The following is a 17,451-nucleotide window of genomic DNA, read 5'->3' on the forward strand; positions in this document are numbered from 1 at the left end:
TTAAAAAATAGAGAGGTGTCAAATAAGACTTGTGCAAAGTAGTCAACAATCAATCCTTAGTAGTTGACTGCTTCAGCTACCAAAGTTTAGCTCTAATAGAATCTTCTGAGAGTCGACTAGCAAGGCCAAATAGTCGACTCTCGCTCACAATCTAGATCTTTGCTTTCTAATAGTCAATTATCAAACTTAGGTAATCAACTATTTAGTATGCCCTAGTGTAAGCTATCACAACCAAACAACTATCAATCTTAAAGTAGTCAACTATCACAATCAGTTGACTATCTATCTTAAAGTAGTCAACTACTCACAATAGTTCTTTCTAGAGGACTCAAGTAATTAACTCTTTAAGATTCCGAACTTGATTTTTGGCTTTTTCAGTTAAGTTGAACTCTAAAAAGCACGAAGCCCTAACCATTGGTCTCTAAAGTTGTGTGCTAACAAGGTAGGCCTGAGATAAATCCTTATAGTGAACATTGCAACTCATTACATCAAGTCATATAAAAGATGAAGAAATAATTAAGCTTTTGAGTTTGATGTTATCAAATTCTTCAAGAGAAGATCCTTTGAACTTGATTTTCTCCATCTTCTTTATGAAAGAATCCTTTCTTCTTCTTAATCAATACTTAGTCCATTTAAACACTTGTATTTTAAATACATTAGTACTGTCGATGAATTTATTATCATCAAAAGACATAAATTCAATATTGATAACAAATTATTTATCTTTTTTATTGGATTCTAATAAGGATATTAAAATTATTATTATTATATGAAATTATCACGTACAAATTTACTAGTTGCCCTATGCAGAATTCATGCGTATTTGTATATATATATAACCTTACTCAACAAACTTCAAAGGGGAGGCCCGCAATAATATTTCAGTTAGTTAGCGAGAGAAAGAAATTGTATCTTTGAAAAGCTACCAACTTCTTTTTTTTTTTTTTTTTGTTTAGTTTGATAGATTCATTAAAACCTAACAAACCTACATTTAAAACTAAAGCCTCGTTAAAGAATCAAAATAGTAACAAATAAAAGCACAAAAGATAAAGCAATATATAACAAAGAGGAGATTAAATTAAAGCCCTAGAAATTAATAATGGTTCACACTTGTCAAGCAAGTGTTAATGAGATAGCCACTTGTAATAACCTTTAATTTCTTGCTCTCTCTCCATTGATTACGTTACATTAATCAATGCAATCTCAATATATAGATGGTAGGGGGGAGAAGGTCTTTATTGATAGCTGAAAAGTTAGGCAAAATAAAGAGTCATGGAAAAAAAAGCCTCTTATTAGTAAATTGTTATTCTTCCTGCTTCTCCTCTTGCTCCTCATCAATCGTATGTCTCTGTCTCCTTGGTTCTCAGATCATTTTCTTTGAAATCTGATTTATGGACTAACTATGTTTAGCGTTCTATGCTTTCCTTTACAGAAATGATGGTGATAAATGCGGCTGTGGATGCCAGAATATGCTGGTCCAAGAGTAAACTATTCAAGGGCATATGTTTATACAGCAAAAACTGCGCAACTGTGTGCCAAAAAGAACATTTCCGTGATGGCCGCTGTAAAGGATTCATCATCCGGCGCTGCTATTGTTTTTAAACCTTGCTCCACCCAACCTAATTAAACCCCAACCATAGCTTATGATTAATAAATAGTTCTCCCTACCCTATATACCCTAATGGATCGATATTTATTAATAAAATAATATGATACTTATTTCCTATTTCTACCTTGCTACGATAATATGGGCTGTTTTACTACACCAAATCAGCCCCTACAATGTTCCACAGTACATTCCTATCATGTATTGGGATCATCTTCGGATGATGATATCATCATTCTTAATATTATTATCGGAAGATGTTTCCAATACACACCGGGATGTGATATGGGACGTTGTTGGGACAGTCTTGTGGGGGGTTGATTTGAACTCCTATTTTACACAAGGTGTTCCACGATACAAATGGTATTGATTTCTAAAACAAAAACAATTGCCACGTCAGTAATAATGTATAGTTTGTTGACATGACAGCTGTTTATGTTTTAGAAAACAAAACTATTCACATTAGTGGTGTTTGGCATGGATGCTGTTTTCTGCGAAAACGGTGCCACATCGGTGCCATGTCAAAAAAAGTGGTGTTTCAGAAAACGGCTTCTTATTTGATATCATTTTTCCAAAAAAAAAAACAGTGCTCTAGACCACACCTTGGAAATCGGGAAAGTGTGGTTTAAAGAAATGCCAAATACAATGTTTTCTCAGAAAACAGCCTATTGCTGCCAGTAGTACAATGACGTGACATCAATGGGCTTTGGATAATATAGACCAATGCTGAAAACGGTTATATAGCACTGGTGCCAAACAAAACCGGTGTTGTTTTCCCAAAAAACAGCCTATGTAATAGCATTGATGCCAAACAAAAAAAAAAAAAGGAGTTGTTTTCTAAGAAAATGGCGCAACAGATCCTTATGCATACAACACCATTTTCTCAGAAAATATCTCTGAAGCAATGACATTGATGCCAAACATCTACAATATTGTCAAATTCCTCCTATATAAAATTGTCATGGGTTGGGTTAAGTCTCAAACTTGCACTGATTCACCCCAATGGACCGGGTTAATTCAAAGTAATACCTAAATCAAGTTTTGCATTTCAGGACCTTCAGGTCAGGTTTAGTACAAGCTTGGATCGATCAGGTTTAGTACAAGCTCGGGTCCATCCAAACCCAACCCTATGTGGCCTTTTTTTGTAACTGAATCGGTACTATCAGTTTTTGAAAAACCGGTAACCAAAACTGAACCAAAGCTAATTGGTTAACTAGTTGACCAGTTCAATTAATTATTGGTTCAGTTTGTCGGTTTTTAATTTTTACAATATATATTAAAAAATATATATAAATATATAATAAAAATTTATAAATATATATAAAATATTATATTTTAAATAATAAATAATAAATCATATATTATAAATATATTTAATTATATATAATGAATATTTATTAATTTATAATATATATACATAAATATATACAAAATATATTGAAATATATATATACTGGTCAGTTTGGTTAACCATCAATTTTCTATATTGGTTAACTTAAACTGAACCGGTACCTTCAGTTTTTTCAAAACACTGAACCAAAACCGAACTGACTGGTTCGGTTAACCAATTTTTCGGTTTGGTTTTGATCGGTTCAGTTTTCGATTTTTTTGCTCACCCCTTATTAGTTATTTTTGGGTTTATTTGTCAAAATGTTGATATAGATTTCTTCGTTGTTTCCTTACTACTATTTGCTCTTCCTCTTCTTCCCCGTTAATATAAAAAACTGGTGTACATTTCTAGTTCTCTGAATGTAGGAAGACGAAACTTTACACGAACTATCTAGGTTACTTACTCTCCCTCTCTTCAAGACCCAGTTGAAGCGGATGTGGACGATGCTGTACCTTTCGATGATTGGCAACGGAGTCTGGTTTGTCGAGTTTATAAGACAAATCTATTACAGTTACAGGTTTTAAGGAAATGTTAGCAAATCATGGAAAATACATGTATCGATCCCAGATAGAGATCAACTTATGCAAAAGGGGCCATGCATGCATGGTTGTTTGACAATGACGATATTATTGTAATTGAGAAGGTGGTGCCAGAAAAGACGCCTGAGAAAGCTATTCTTTATCTTCTGTGGATCTTTGGGTGTCCTTAATGGGTCTTCCAGTTGGATATTTGACACCTTCGGCAGCCATGAATATTGGTTCCAAGATGGGTAAACCTTATGGTCCTTCATTACAGGAATCCTCGAAGTGGAGCAAATTTATTCGCTTGAAGATTCATATGGATATTAATATCTAGTCCCCTTCAACAATCTGTTCCTTACAAATTGTTGAACGGTGAAGTTGTTCCACCTGCTAATACTAGATCTGTTATCGATCTACTCACATTTTTCCATTGAATGTCACTGTTTCGACCGGTGTATTACACTCTCCGGCTTGCTTGTGTTCTGGACTCTACCAATAATTCTGCTGATGATGATCTTGTTCGTGAGGGTTTGTGGTCAAGCTTCTATGCCTCAATGTCAGCCGAAAGCGGATAATTGTTGCCGGAACCTCTCGAATATAATCAACTCTCTATCAGTAGAACCCAATCTCAAGAAGATATATATAGCTCGACGAAACTCCCCTCCAGAAGCTGATGTTCACGCAAGGACTGAGGTGGCAGGTCCGAAACTGCCACCACCCTTGCAATGAAGCTCCTGTCATGGAATTGTCAGGGTGGAGAGGGGTCCCCTGACAATTCAGCAACTCAGAAGACTCCTGTTTACAGAGAAACCGCACATTGGATTTCTGATGGAGACTCGGTGTGGTATCCCTAGATCCAATCGTTTACTTCAGCGATTTCATTCTTTTATTCTAATCATGTGGTGCCATCATTCAGTACCATTTTGTTCTCCAAACTTTCAAAGCGTGTCAATTCAGTATCTGCCGTTTAACTGCCCGCTATTAAATGGTATGTAAAAAGATACAAATGTTTTTCTAATATTATCTATTTTCTTATAGACCATTCAAAAATTAACAGTCCCAAATCTTTGCTTCTTTTATTCAAGAATTGAAGTTAGGATCACTAGAATGGCCACTGAGAGGTGGTCTCAGCTTTCTTGAATAGAAGAGCCAAGAATTTGAGACTGTTCATTTTTTGTCAACATTTGGATGGTTTGATAAGGAGAATTAGATGACACTCGAAGGGCACTTATGTCTTTTCAAATGCCGCTTAACGGAATCAGAATTTTAATTATGGAATTGGAATCGGTGCAACGTTTAGCACCACTGTTCCCAATGCAACGTTTGGTTCACAAAATTGGAATCGAAGTCGGAATCAAAATCCTCTAAAATCAGAATCGGAATCGTCAATTTCCATAGTCTGTTTGGTTTAGACAGAAATAGGAATGAGAATTGAAATCAATAGGAATGGGATTTTATTCCCAAGAGAGGGACAGGGAATAGTCAATCCCTCAAATAGGAGAATACCATTCCAGCAGGAATGGAAATGGGTTCTGATCCCACTCAACCAAATAGTTAGAATCAGAATAACCCATTCCGATTCCGATTCCGATTCGAACAGACCCCTATTCCCACAAACCAAACGGGGCTAAGTTCTTTCATTCCTTTGCATCTCATCATCGCTGAAAAAATAGCATCACTTGGTTAAAGGATGTAAATGGATAGTGAAGCTCTGATGCAGCTCTCATTGAACATTTGTTGTGAAATTTTTTGTTACATGTTTTACAGTTACATGGTTTTTCAGAGCCATTTTGCAGACTTGTTCTAAGTTGTATCTCTACGGAGGATGCTCAATAGTGCTGATTGCTGAATGGTGCGGTGCGCCAACTCAAGGATTTAAACTAAATCGAGGTTTAAGGCAATCTAAGGCTGTCCACTCTCTCCAAATTGTATATATTTATTCTGATAAATGAGAATTGATATGTGATTAGGGGTGTCAATGGACTGGTTTTGGGTTGGACACCGTCTAAATCAAAATCCATTTGAACGGATTTGATGAACCAATAAGACATTGAATTTGGACGGATTGGACGGACCAATATGACATATTGGATTGGATCTGGTCCATTCATAATGAATTTATATTGTATTGAGCCAATTTCTAATCCATTGATAGAAGATAAGAACATAGGTGTCAATGGACCAGGTTTGAATTGAGACCAATCTAAATTAACAGAAATTTGAACAGATTGAACAGTCTCTAAACCAGTCAAAAATAGTCCAAAATATTCATTAAAATGGATTGGACCAGGTCCATTTATAATGGACTCACATTAGACTGGACCGGATTGGAAGTCCAATCCAATTGACACCCTTATATGTGATGTACTCTCTCGGGTCCTTCATCATCTTGACAACAAAACTCTACATGGGCTTCATTTTAGATTAGATGGTATCAACCATATAATCTATGCGGTGGATGATATAATTATTTTTGGTAGAAGTACCATGAGAGATATGTCTCATATTAAAAATATTCTTCAATTATTTTGCGGTTGGTCAGGTCAGGAAATCTATGATGATGATGAAAGGGAATGAGAGATACCTGGGTTGTAATTTCACAATAAGTGTGGTCCAGCACGCTAAAATGTCGCCCTCGTTTATAGGAAATGGATGATCTATTAATTTCAAATCTGACCCGTGGCTCCCATTTTCTATTGGTTTAGACTTCAAAGGAAAGTGCAGGTGTCCAAACACAGTGCTTTCTCCCACCATAAAGGTGGCTGAATTCATCAAACAGCCACTCATAGAACATATCACGACTACTATGTAATTAGTGATGAGTTGTTAATACCGGTTATCACTGCTATTCCATTAATTGCCTCTAAACACTGAATTTGATCAGTTTGTACTGGATGACTCTCTAATTTGGGCATACATCCCTCTCATGCCTCACTCACTACAGCCTTTGCCTATCATTTGTTATCGGCTGATGATCATTCATGGTCTTTCCATGATTGGCTAGAAAGTTGGTTTACTAAGGAAGACCCATTGGATATAAGCTGAGGTATTCTCTCTATCTTTGTCCAAGGGTCCATTACTCTTTGTTATATATGGAGCACAAGCAAGCCTTTTAATCGATTGCAAGTTGCCTAGCAATGCAGCTTCAGCTCAAATAGAGGAAATCCTTCACTCTATCCCCTCTAGTGGGTTCGTCTCACATTTTCAAAATGGTTAGTTTAATTTATTAAAATTGAAAAAGAAAGAAATATAAAGGAAGTGGACCACCAGTCACTCAAGAGAAAAAGAAACAAAAATATGCACAAAGATAAAAAAAAAACCATTAACCAATTATGCACAGAGATAAAAAATCGGTATACTTGGAATTTGTAAGGCATTATACAACCTAAAATAATACTTAATTGTTTTCTAGTGATACAATAAAATTTACATTGACTCTAACTTTAGTCAAAATCATCTTCATCATTATCTTCAAAATTAATGGCATCATTGTCAATGTCCCATCATTATTGTTAGCATCATCACATTCAATATAATCGCCATCTTCTTCACCCACTCCAATTGATTGTATGGAATCATAAGCTTGCTCAAGCTCTATACCGGGTGCATCTGTTCTATCCTAACTAACATCATCACCACTTAATGAAATATTGTCTGCCAAGTTTTGTACACTGTGAGGTTCATTTGGAATTTCACCATTATCTTCATTCGCATCAACATCCCCACGCATATCATATAAGTCTCTAGGCTTTGTCTTGACAACAACATGCCAATTTGAGTTAATGGGATCTTGGACATAGAATACCTGTTCCGCTTGAGAGGCTAAAACAAATGGTTTATCTGTACGCAACAAGTGATTGAAGTTGACAAGAGTAAATCCAAATTCGTCAACCTTCATCCCCTTACCTTGAGCAACATCAACCCAATCACACTTAAATAGCATTACTTTCAAATGCTCATAATAATTCAATTCTATGATATCGGAGAGAACACCATAATATGCAATTTCACCTAAAGCTAGGTTTATAACTCGTATATTGGAAAAACTATATGTTTTTGTAGTCACAACAACGCCATTATTTTAGGTTTTTCTATTTGCTTCAAGTTTCTTTGTATGAAACCTAAACCCATTTATGTCAACTCCTTTATATCTCTTTGCATCTATGCATGGGCCACTGGCCAATCATTTCAAACTGTTCAAAATTTGTTCCTTTCCCTCAATACGCAATGTCATTATCTATATAAAATTTAAAGGATATCTTATCAGAAACATGTTAGTTGATTAACATCAAATATCTTATCAGAAACATGTTAGTTGGTTAACATCAAATATTTCCTAATTGGTCATAAATCAATTAGGAAATTTCTTATTGTGTATTCTCTGCACAACATGTGGTCATGATCTAAGGTTCTCTCTACAAATCTTTTCAATGTGTTCTCTACAATTGCATAGAATTGTAAACATGAGTCATGGTTATAATAGAGAATTATTCATCAAAAACCTCAAACATACAACAACCAAGTCAACTTACTCAATATATGGGCCAACAGCATCACAATTGCCTAACAAATACAGGTGTGCTTTCTTAAGTGTTTTCCTTGTCTAGTTGAACATTAGAGGGACTTCCAATGCCATGGCATATGCCTGCAAAGATTTCAAATCCTTTGTCAAGCTCACGAAGCCCATCCTCTTTATTTCTTATTGGCCTACTTATTCTATTTTCAACACCTTGGAGGTATCTACAATAGAAGGTCATGCACTCATCCACTATGTATCCCTCAGCTATACATCCTTCTAGCCTACTTTTATTTTGTACATATGACTTCAGCATACGAAGATACCTATCCATGAATAAAGAATGAGCAAAAATAGTTTAATCAATAGATCAATAAAATAAAAAAATGTTCAAATTAAATATAATTGGCATACCTCTCTGTTGGGTACATCCAACGATACCGAACTGGTCCAGTTAGCCTAGCCTCTTTTGCTAGGTGGATAGGAAAATGTACCATAATGTCAAAAAATGAAGGTGGGAAAATTATCTATAACTGACAAAGTACTATTGCAATATTGGATTCTATACTAGCGAAGTCATAACCCTTCGTAACTGTTGAACATAAGTCCCTAAAGAACTTGCATAGTTCAACCAAAACAAAACTCACATTCTTCAGTAACACCCTCCGTATGGCTATGGGAAACAATTGTTGCATCAATATATGTCTATCATGACTCTTCAACCCCTTAAGCTTGTAATTATTATTCACATGCACTAAGCGTGAAATGTTGTATGCATGCCCATCTGGAATCTTCACATTACCAAGCACTTGACAAAAAATAGTCTTCTCTTTCTTATTCATTGTGTAACATGCTGTAGGTAAATAGGTTCTATCAGGCCAAGAACCAGATTTAGGGTGAAGTTCTTCTCTTATGACCATATGTTGTAAGTTTTGACGAGTTTTTAAGTTGTCTCTTGTCTTCCCTTCAATGTTCAATAGTGTCCCCAATAAACTATCACATATATTCTTCTTTATGTGCATCACGTCCAAACTGTGTCACAACAGGAGATTTTCCCAATAAGGCATATTAAAAAATATGCTTATTTTCTTCCAATTGTGCTTATCACCATTATGATTATCATTATTAGAGTTGTCCCCACGTTTTCTCTTTTTCCACCATTGGATTTATTTCCCTTCCCAAGTGTGTATTCTAATCCTTGCACATCATCTATCACTTGCTTCCCTAATAATCTTATAGGTGCTAATCTCCATTCCTCATTACCATCAAATGATGATTTATCATGTCAAAACCTATGATTTCCATCTAAGAATCTACAATGACCCATATAACAAAACTTGTGTCAATTCTTCAACTTTAGTGAACAAGTATCCCTTTAACACATAAGGCATGTCAGTTTACCATTGGTAAACCACTTTGACAAATTAACATAAATAGGGAAGTCATTGATTGTTCAAATGACAACTGCATGTAATGGAAATAACTCTTTCTTTGATGCATCATATGTCAGTACACCATTAGCATAAATAGGGAAGTCATTGATTGTTCAAATGACAACTGCATGTAATGGAAATAACTCTTTCTTTGATGCATCATATGTCAGTACACCATTTTCCCATAAATCAATGAGATCTTCCACCAATGGTTATAAGTATATATCAATATCATTACCTAGTGCACACAATCCAAGAATCAATAAAAATAATATCATATATGGCTACTCCATACACATCCAAGGGGGTAAATTATAAATGGCAAGCATAATAGGCCAAATGCTATAAGAACTAGACATTATTCCAAATGGACAAAAACCATCAATTGCCAACCCGAGTCTTACATTATGTGGATCTTATGCAAATGATGGGTGCTTTTTATCAAAAGTTTTCTAAGCTAGAGAATCAGCAGTTTTGGATGACATAAATAACTTCTATAGTCTTGGTTGCAAAGGAAAATAGCGTAAAACCTTGGCTAGAATTTTGCCCTTACATTTAGATGAAGATTCTTCATTACCATTATTTGTGTTGTAAGAAGGATCCCATCGAGAAGTACCACAAACCTTACAAGTGTCTCTGTGATCATCTTCCTTCCAGTATAACATGCAATCATTAGGGCATGCATGAATTTTAGTATAGTCAAAACCCAGTTGCCTTATGATCTTCCTTCTTTCGTAGTACGAACTCGGCAACACCTCACCTTCTGGTAGAACCTCTTTCAATAGCTCAAGTAACATGGTAAACGATTTTTCAAATCACCCACAAAGGCACTTAATCTGAAATAGCCTCACTATAAATAATAATTTTGTGAATTTTTTATAGCCCGAGTACAAATCTTGTTCAATATCAATTAACAAACTGTAATATTCTTTAGCTACTATATTAGACCTCACCCCTGCATATGCATTTGGTCTCTCAGTTTCTTCATTCACTTGTTAATACACTTGGTCTGATATTCCAAAAGCATCCCGTAACATTTCATGCATATTAACATTCACATTTGGTGCATTATTTCCATTAGGATTCTTCTTCTCCCCATGTTCAACCCAATTAGCATAACTTGACATCATCCCATTCCACAATAAATGGCCCAAGACTTCCTCTTTATCTTCTAATGTAGAGTTGACACATTTTTGACATGGACACGATATTCTATTATCACGAGATCCATTAACAACAGCAAATTCATTAAATTTTTGCACTCTCTCAAAATATGTCAGACCATCCCTATAGAATGCATTAAACAACAAACATATTACCAAACCAAATACTATATAATGAAATCTATTCCTAGAAGAGAGGTTATGTACTACGAAGGGTACCTTGGAAGATTAATCCAGCTCCTATCCATTTTATATGACTGATTGCTCCAAAGACAATCAGTACAATGAAAAGTTCCTAATTTAACCGATAATGTTTATCATAAAATCCAAATAGGAAAATAATTATTAAAAAAAAATTCTCACCACCCTATCTATCTGATGTACTCCACTGTAATAACAATGTTGCCTCTGCCTTAATAATTTGGTTATGATAAAATCTACTTAAGTTAACTGAAAGCTTTAGTAAACAGATCTGCAAGTTGATTTTCTGATTTGGTGTGAGTGTTGACATCATTGATATCGACCCTACAAACCAAAAACCTTGATGTTTTTCCTCTTTCATGAAACATAGGATTTATGTGTCTGGTAGCTTGATTATCACAAGGAATGGAAGTGAAAAAGAAAACCTTTTTTTTTTCATGGAAAAGATTCTTTAAACATATTAGCTCCAATGTTGTATGATTCATAGCTTGATATTATGTTCCAACACTTGATTTGGCATCCACGCTATGTTTTTTTACTTTTCTAGGTTATCATCATCGAAGCCTTATCTTGACTATATGGGGTCAACTATGTGACCCTTGCCCGTGAAACTTAAGCTATAAATACTCAATTTCAAGGAAACCCTAGATGTGAGGCCATTAGTCAAATGTTTGACCTTAACTTTGATTAACTGTGTTATTCACCCAAATTCAACAACAATAACCATCTTGATTAAAGGATTCATGTAGTCTAATTAGCTTGACATTTCTAGGCAATTAAAATATTTGATCATACTAATTTATAGTAGAGTGGATATTAATTTGGTCAGACTTCCCTAAGGTTTGGTGGTAGTGGCTACTTAATGCATGATTGTACAGATCTTTCAAAGGAATATGACATTGTACCTTGGTTTAATGTTTTTAGATCACCTTGTGAACTACAGGTTGTGACAAGCCCAGCTGATCTTGTTAAGGTGAGAATGCAAGCCGATGGTCTCCAAGTGAGCCGAGGTACACGGGGTCATTTAATTCTTTAAAGAAGATAATAGGCACAGAATGTCTCAGGGGACTCTGGAGAGGGGTTGTTCCTAATGTTCAAAGGGCATTTTTAGTGAACATGGGGGAGTTAGCCTGCTACGATCATGCAAAGCATTTTATTACCCAGAGTGAGGTTTGTGATGACAATATATATGCTCACACCTTGGCATCTGTTATGTTAGACCTTCAGGAAATGCTTTGTGTTGTCCAACAGATATAGTTAAAACAAGAATGATGAACCAAGCTGCAAACAAGGAGGCTAAAGTCATCTATAAGAATTCTTATGATTGTTTAGTGAACACTGTGAGAATAGAAGGGTTAAGTGCACTGTTGAAGGGGGTCTTTCCTACATGGGCAAGGCTTGGTCCTTGGTAGTTTGTATTTTGGGGTTCATATGAGAAATTCCAATATATAGCAGGTTTTTCATCCTTCTAAATTCCGATAAATACTTTTATTTGTTATCCATTTGTAAGTTCAATTAACTATTTAATGATCATAGCAAAATAACAACTTTTTAAGCAAAAGCTGCCTTTGTATCTATTTGGCCTTCTATCCACTTTTTTCTTGGGTAGCAAGGTGTTTCTTAATGAAGCCAATATAGTTACTTATCACCAAAAGGAAAAAAAAAAAATCACAGAACAATAACCATCCTTGGTGGTAGTTATCAGCATAATTTAGTTTAGTACTTTGGTTACAATATTGCAAAGCTACCTTGCAACAAATTTGGCCATGTTTAGTTCACTGTTGTTGGCCTCATGTTTTCAATTCTTGCTACCCAAGTATTTGGTTACAAAATTCTTATTGTGGGCCTTTTCTAAGAATGAAAAGTAAGACATTGGCCAAAACAAAAGGCTAGCATGTGGCATGAAAAATAACTATGCTGCAAGGGTTAATAGTAACAAGGCATTAATGAAAACTAGGACATTGTTCGATTTGGTGTCAGGGCAAAAAAGTTATCATTTGCTATGGAAGTTCTATATGAATTGCTATAGAGTATCCTAGGTTTTATTCGTCTAATGTTCTGAAGGCATTAATGCTACCATCAAACAAGGATTAATAGTAACAAGAATGTTGGATGCAAGCTACATGTTATCTTTCTTGAAAGAAGCATTGTGAGCTTATTGATTTTAAATAAAATATTCATGTATGCATGAATAATTCTGAGACAAAACCGAGAAGAAGTGATCACTATTTCTGTCAAACTAGTACCCTGTTATTGTAGGCCATACGTTGTTTGTTTGTTTTTTTTTTTTTTTTTTATGAATAACCGGCTTGTTAATGGTCATGTCATAGCAGAATTTCCCAAACTAGTGAACAAGATATTTGAACTGAGAAAAGTATATTTGTTCTATTTTTTTTCCCTTTCAACTGTTTCTTTTTGTGTATAGCTCATATAATTTTTATATGTCTAATTAACTTCTAACAGCATTTTTTTTCTATGTTGCATGCTCTATAAGACTCAGTTATTTTAAGTATAATACTGAAATAAATTGTTTGAATGTCTTAGCATTTGACGCCTCTTGCTAGTGTGCTCAATGCTTTTAATTTATTTCTAAAATCAGCCAATATTTTAATCATGTGACACCATTTAGATCTCATTTGAGATCAAAACAAAATTACAGAATTCCTTTTTTTTTTTCAGACATATTAGAAATGATGAAAATAGACCTTGGTCGAAATCGATAGACACATCAAAATTTTCAAATTTCTTGAAAACCAAAATGAAATCTCAGAATTCTTTAAGTGTTATTGTAGATATATTTGGCACCAATAAGTATGTCATTCTTTATATCATATAGATTTTCACTTCTTACACTTAATTATCTAATTATAGATATGTTATGAGTGTGCATGTTTTTATTTTCTTTCTTTATTTTTTCCCTTCTGTTTGTAACAAAGATCAGTTGTATTAAGAAAAATGTTACAAATAAGAATTATTTTTATACACATAGAAATATAAAAAAAATTGTAGAAAAAAATTGAACGCATTTATATCTATACTACCATTAAAATTATGGATGAGCTTATGGAACTTCTTTTAGTTATAATATGAATGAACTTTTTTAGTCCCTTGCTAACTATGAAGGCAGAGAAAATGTAATTTGAACTATTACCTTTTACATCATTCAAATCTATCTCATTAAGTCATATATCTAAGGTTTGGACTCCTAATACCTCTCATTAAATCATATATTTAAGATATTTTTTCCACCAATAAATTATATTATTAAACCTTATCCAATAATTTAACAATATAAAGCCCATGTTTAAAAATGCTAACCCAAAAATGAAATTATTTTTTCTATCTGCTAGGTGGTGATAAACATTCTAAAAATACAAATTAAATGGGTAAAACCATGGTGTCATAATTAAATAATAAAAATTAAAGAAAGATAAAAACAAAAAAAATTACAAAGAAAAATACATACAATTTGCAGAAAACATTTAGGCACCTCTTTAATATTATATGATCAATACACTAAACAAAAATAATTGTGATCAATAAGAACTATTTTATACACATAGAAATATATAAAACATTTTAAAATAATTTAGATTCATATTATTACTCATCATCTATAAAATTGTCATGTGCAAAGCATGTACACATTTGCTAGTTATGGGAATGGCCAAAAATATTAAAAAATGGGAATAAGAGAATTAATATTTTACCCATGACCTACTGGTTGGGTTGAACAATTCAATGGGTTGTTAACTAAGCCAATGGTTTTTTGTAGGAAAAAAAATGGTAGTAAAACAGACCTAGATATTGGTCAAGTGATCGGTAAATTGGTTTGACCAATTGGTTCAACTATGAGTTGAAAACACTAATAAGAACTATGAATGCTATGAAACATATATAACCATAAACTAATGTCAAAGAATGTTGGGTTTTTTTTTTTTTTTTTTTGCTCCAAAACTAGATAGGACAGCTGAATAGGAAGCTAACCACCAAGAGTGCTAAAACAATGGCATAAGTAATTGATTGGTGATCCATACCATCCTATAATTATGGGTTTGTAAAATTTCATGGTATTGATTAAAAGAAAAAAAGAAAAAAATCATCTATTCCACACCTATCTACTTTAGGGTTTCTCAACTACAATAACTTAAGTTTACAAATTACAATCAACCACTTGATGATGTGAATGGATATTAATCCATGTGTAATAAGAGCATCCTGACTTCCTAGTGGGTTAGCCACCCATGGTCCAATGTGGGCTAAAGGTTGTGCTAATTAGGACCATCAATCCAATGTGAATGGGTATTAATCTATGTGTAATGAGAACATCCCTACTTCCTAGTGGGTTTGCCACCCAAGGTCCAACGTGGGCTAAAAGTTGTAATAATTAGGACTGTTGATTCAAAAGATGGTGTCAAATATTACAACCCTCAAATTTACCTTCCATTTGGGCCCAAATTTCAAAGGTGATTTATAGCTTGAATGTGGGTGATGCTTAAAGTTGTTAATGGCTCAATTTGAATTGGAATAGGTAGGGATGCAAACAAAATGAATTCAATTTGAATAAGGGCATATTCAAATTTAATTTAGTAATGTAAGTCCTATATTTGATCCGATCTGATGATTCAATGGATTTCACAAAGACTAACTCAAATTTGAATTTGCTAAGTATGCCAAACATCTGAGTCTAATTCAATTTGATTTAATTACCAATAGGTCAATAAAATTAAACAAACAATTAACAGAAAACAAAAACAAAACAGTCCATCTATATCTATATTAGTATTAAAAGTACGAATGATGTGAAGAATTTCTTCTTGACTAAAATTCCCCTATATCTAAATTTGGTCCCTCTATGGTTCTAAGGACATTTGAACTACTCCTTTTCACCTCATTGAATTTCCTCTCATTAAATCTTATGTTTAAGGGTTCTCTTTCATTAAAATTTTCTTCTTAACTAAAATACCCCTATTTTTAAATTTAGCCTCTCTCTAATTCTAAGGACATTTAAACCAAGGTTCAAAATATCGATACGCCCAATATGCCGGTATGGGAGTATCAGGCGAATTGATACAGTGTTTCAGGCCTTTTTTTATTTTTTTCGCAACCAGTTCAAGGGGGCCGGTTTAGGTCTCCTCTACCCCTGAATCGGTTAGACCTCCGATACACCCACTGTATGGGCATATCGGAGGGGTCCCGAAATGATACATATCGACTGATATGGGCCGATACGTGTCGATACTTTGAACCTTGATTTAAACTACTACTTTTCACTTCATTGAATTCTTGCTCATTAAATCTTATGTTTAAGGTGTATTGAATTCTTGCTCATTAAATCTTATGTTTAAGGTGTTAACTCCCATTCTCTCCCATTAAATTATATATTTAAGGTATTTTTCTTACCAATAAATTTTACAACTATTCTTCCATCTAGGTGGTCCACAAGAAATTCAAACATCTAGGTCAAATGGATGAACCCATTATACCTTAGTTAAACAACAAAAATATTTAGATAAAAATAAATACAAACATTATGAAAACAAAAAAAAAATCTATAAAAAATTTTGGGTACATCCCTAATATTTTGTATTAATCATATTAAAGAAAAATAGTTGTGATGAATAAGAATTGTTTTTATTGACGATGAAAATAAAATACAAATTTAGAATCAACCCAAAAATGAAATTTTTTTATTGTTTGGTAGCGAGTCAACAATTCAACCTTTTGGGTCAAATGTGTTAACAATTGATGTCATGATTAAATAATAATAATAATTTAAAAAAGATAAATAATAATAATACTTTAAACCCCATGTTTAAAGTATTAACTCCTATTCACCCTCATTGAATCATATATTTAAGGGATTTTTGTTTCTTCTTATCACTTAATTCCATTAATTAAATTCATACATATTAATTCCAAAAGCATAAAAACTAATACTTTTAAAATTAACCAACTTGGGAAAAACAATATTTTCATCTAGGTGGTGGTAAGAAATTAAACCAATTCAACTAGTGTTGCCACAAATAGATAATAAAAAATAGATAAAATGCAAAAAGTATTAAAAATTAAAGAAAAAATTGGGAACATTTTAAACATCATATATTTGTCATATTAAACAAAAATGAGTATGACAAATAAGAAATATTTTTATTAATGATGAAAATGGAATATAAAATTTAAAACCAATTGAAAATAAAACTATTTTCTTATTCTCTCTCATTAAGTCTCATATCTAAGGTATATATTCTCTCATTACATCCTATATTTAAGATATATTTTCTCATCAATAAATTCTACTACTTACATACACATCAATTTTAAGAGCATAAAAATAAATATTTTTGGTTAAATTTTCTCAAAAAAAGTAAATATTTTGAAAACAAAACCATTTTCTTTCCTCCTAGTGGTGGATAATCAATTCAACCATTTGGGTCAAATGGGTTAACCAATAATTCCATAATTAAATAATAAAAAATAAAAATAAAATATAAAAAATATACAAAAAATAAAAAGAATTGGGCATATCTCTAATATTATATTTCATTATACTGAACAAAAATAAGTATTATATGTAAGAAGTAATTTTATTAATGATGGAAATGGAATGCCAAATCCAAA

General features: G+C 33.2%; 1 long non-coding RNA gene and 1 pseudogene across 1 annotated transcript; both read left to right on the top strand.

Annotated features, from left to right (window-relative positions):
- The first annotated feature begins 1,237 nt into the window (after window positions 1-1,237).
- Window positions 1,238-1,732, top strand: LOC148865933 (uncharacterized). The gene is made up of 2 exons (XR_016109414.1): window positions 1,238-1,340; window positions 1,433-1,732. It is a non-coding gene; the product is annotated as an uncharacterized LOC148865933 (long non-coding RNA).
- Window positions 1,733-11,692: 9,960 nt separating this feature from the next.
- Window positions 11,693-12,302, top strand: LOC148865934 (mitochondrial uncoupling protein 3 pseudogene; annotated as a pseudogene).
- Window positions 12,303-17,451: the final 5,149 nt, after the last annotated feature.

The sequence above is a fragment of the Nelumbo lutea genome, chromosome 3 (assembly GCF_056320005.1).
Source record: "Nelumbo lutea isolate HS-2025 chromosome 3, American lotus-T2T, whole genome shotgun sequence".
NCBI lineage: Eukaryota > Viridiplantae > Streptophyta > Magnoliopsida > Proteales > Nelumbonaceae > Nelumbo > Nelumbo lutea.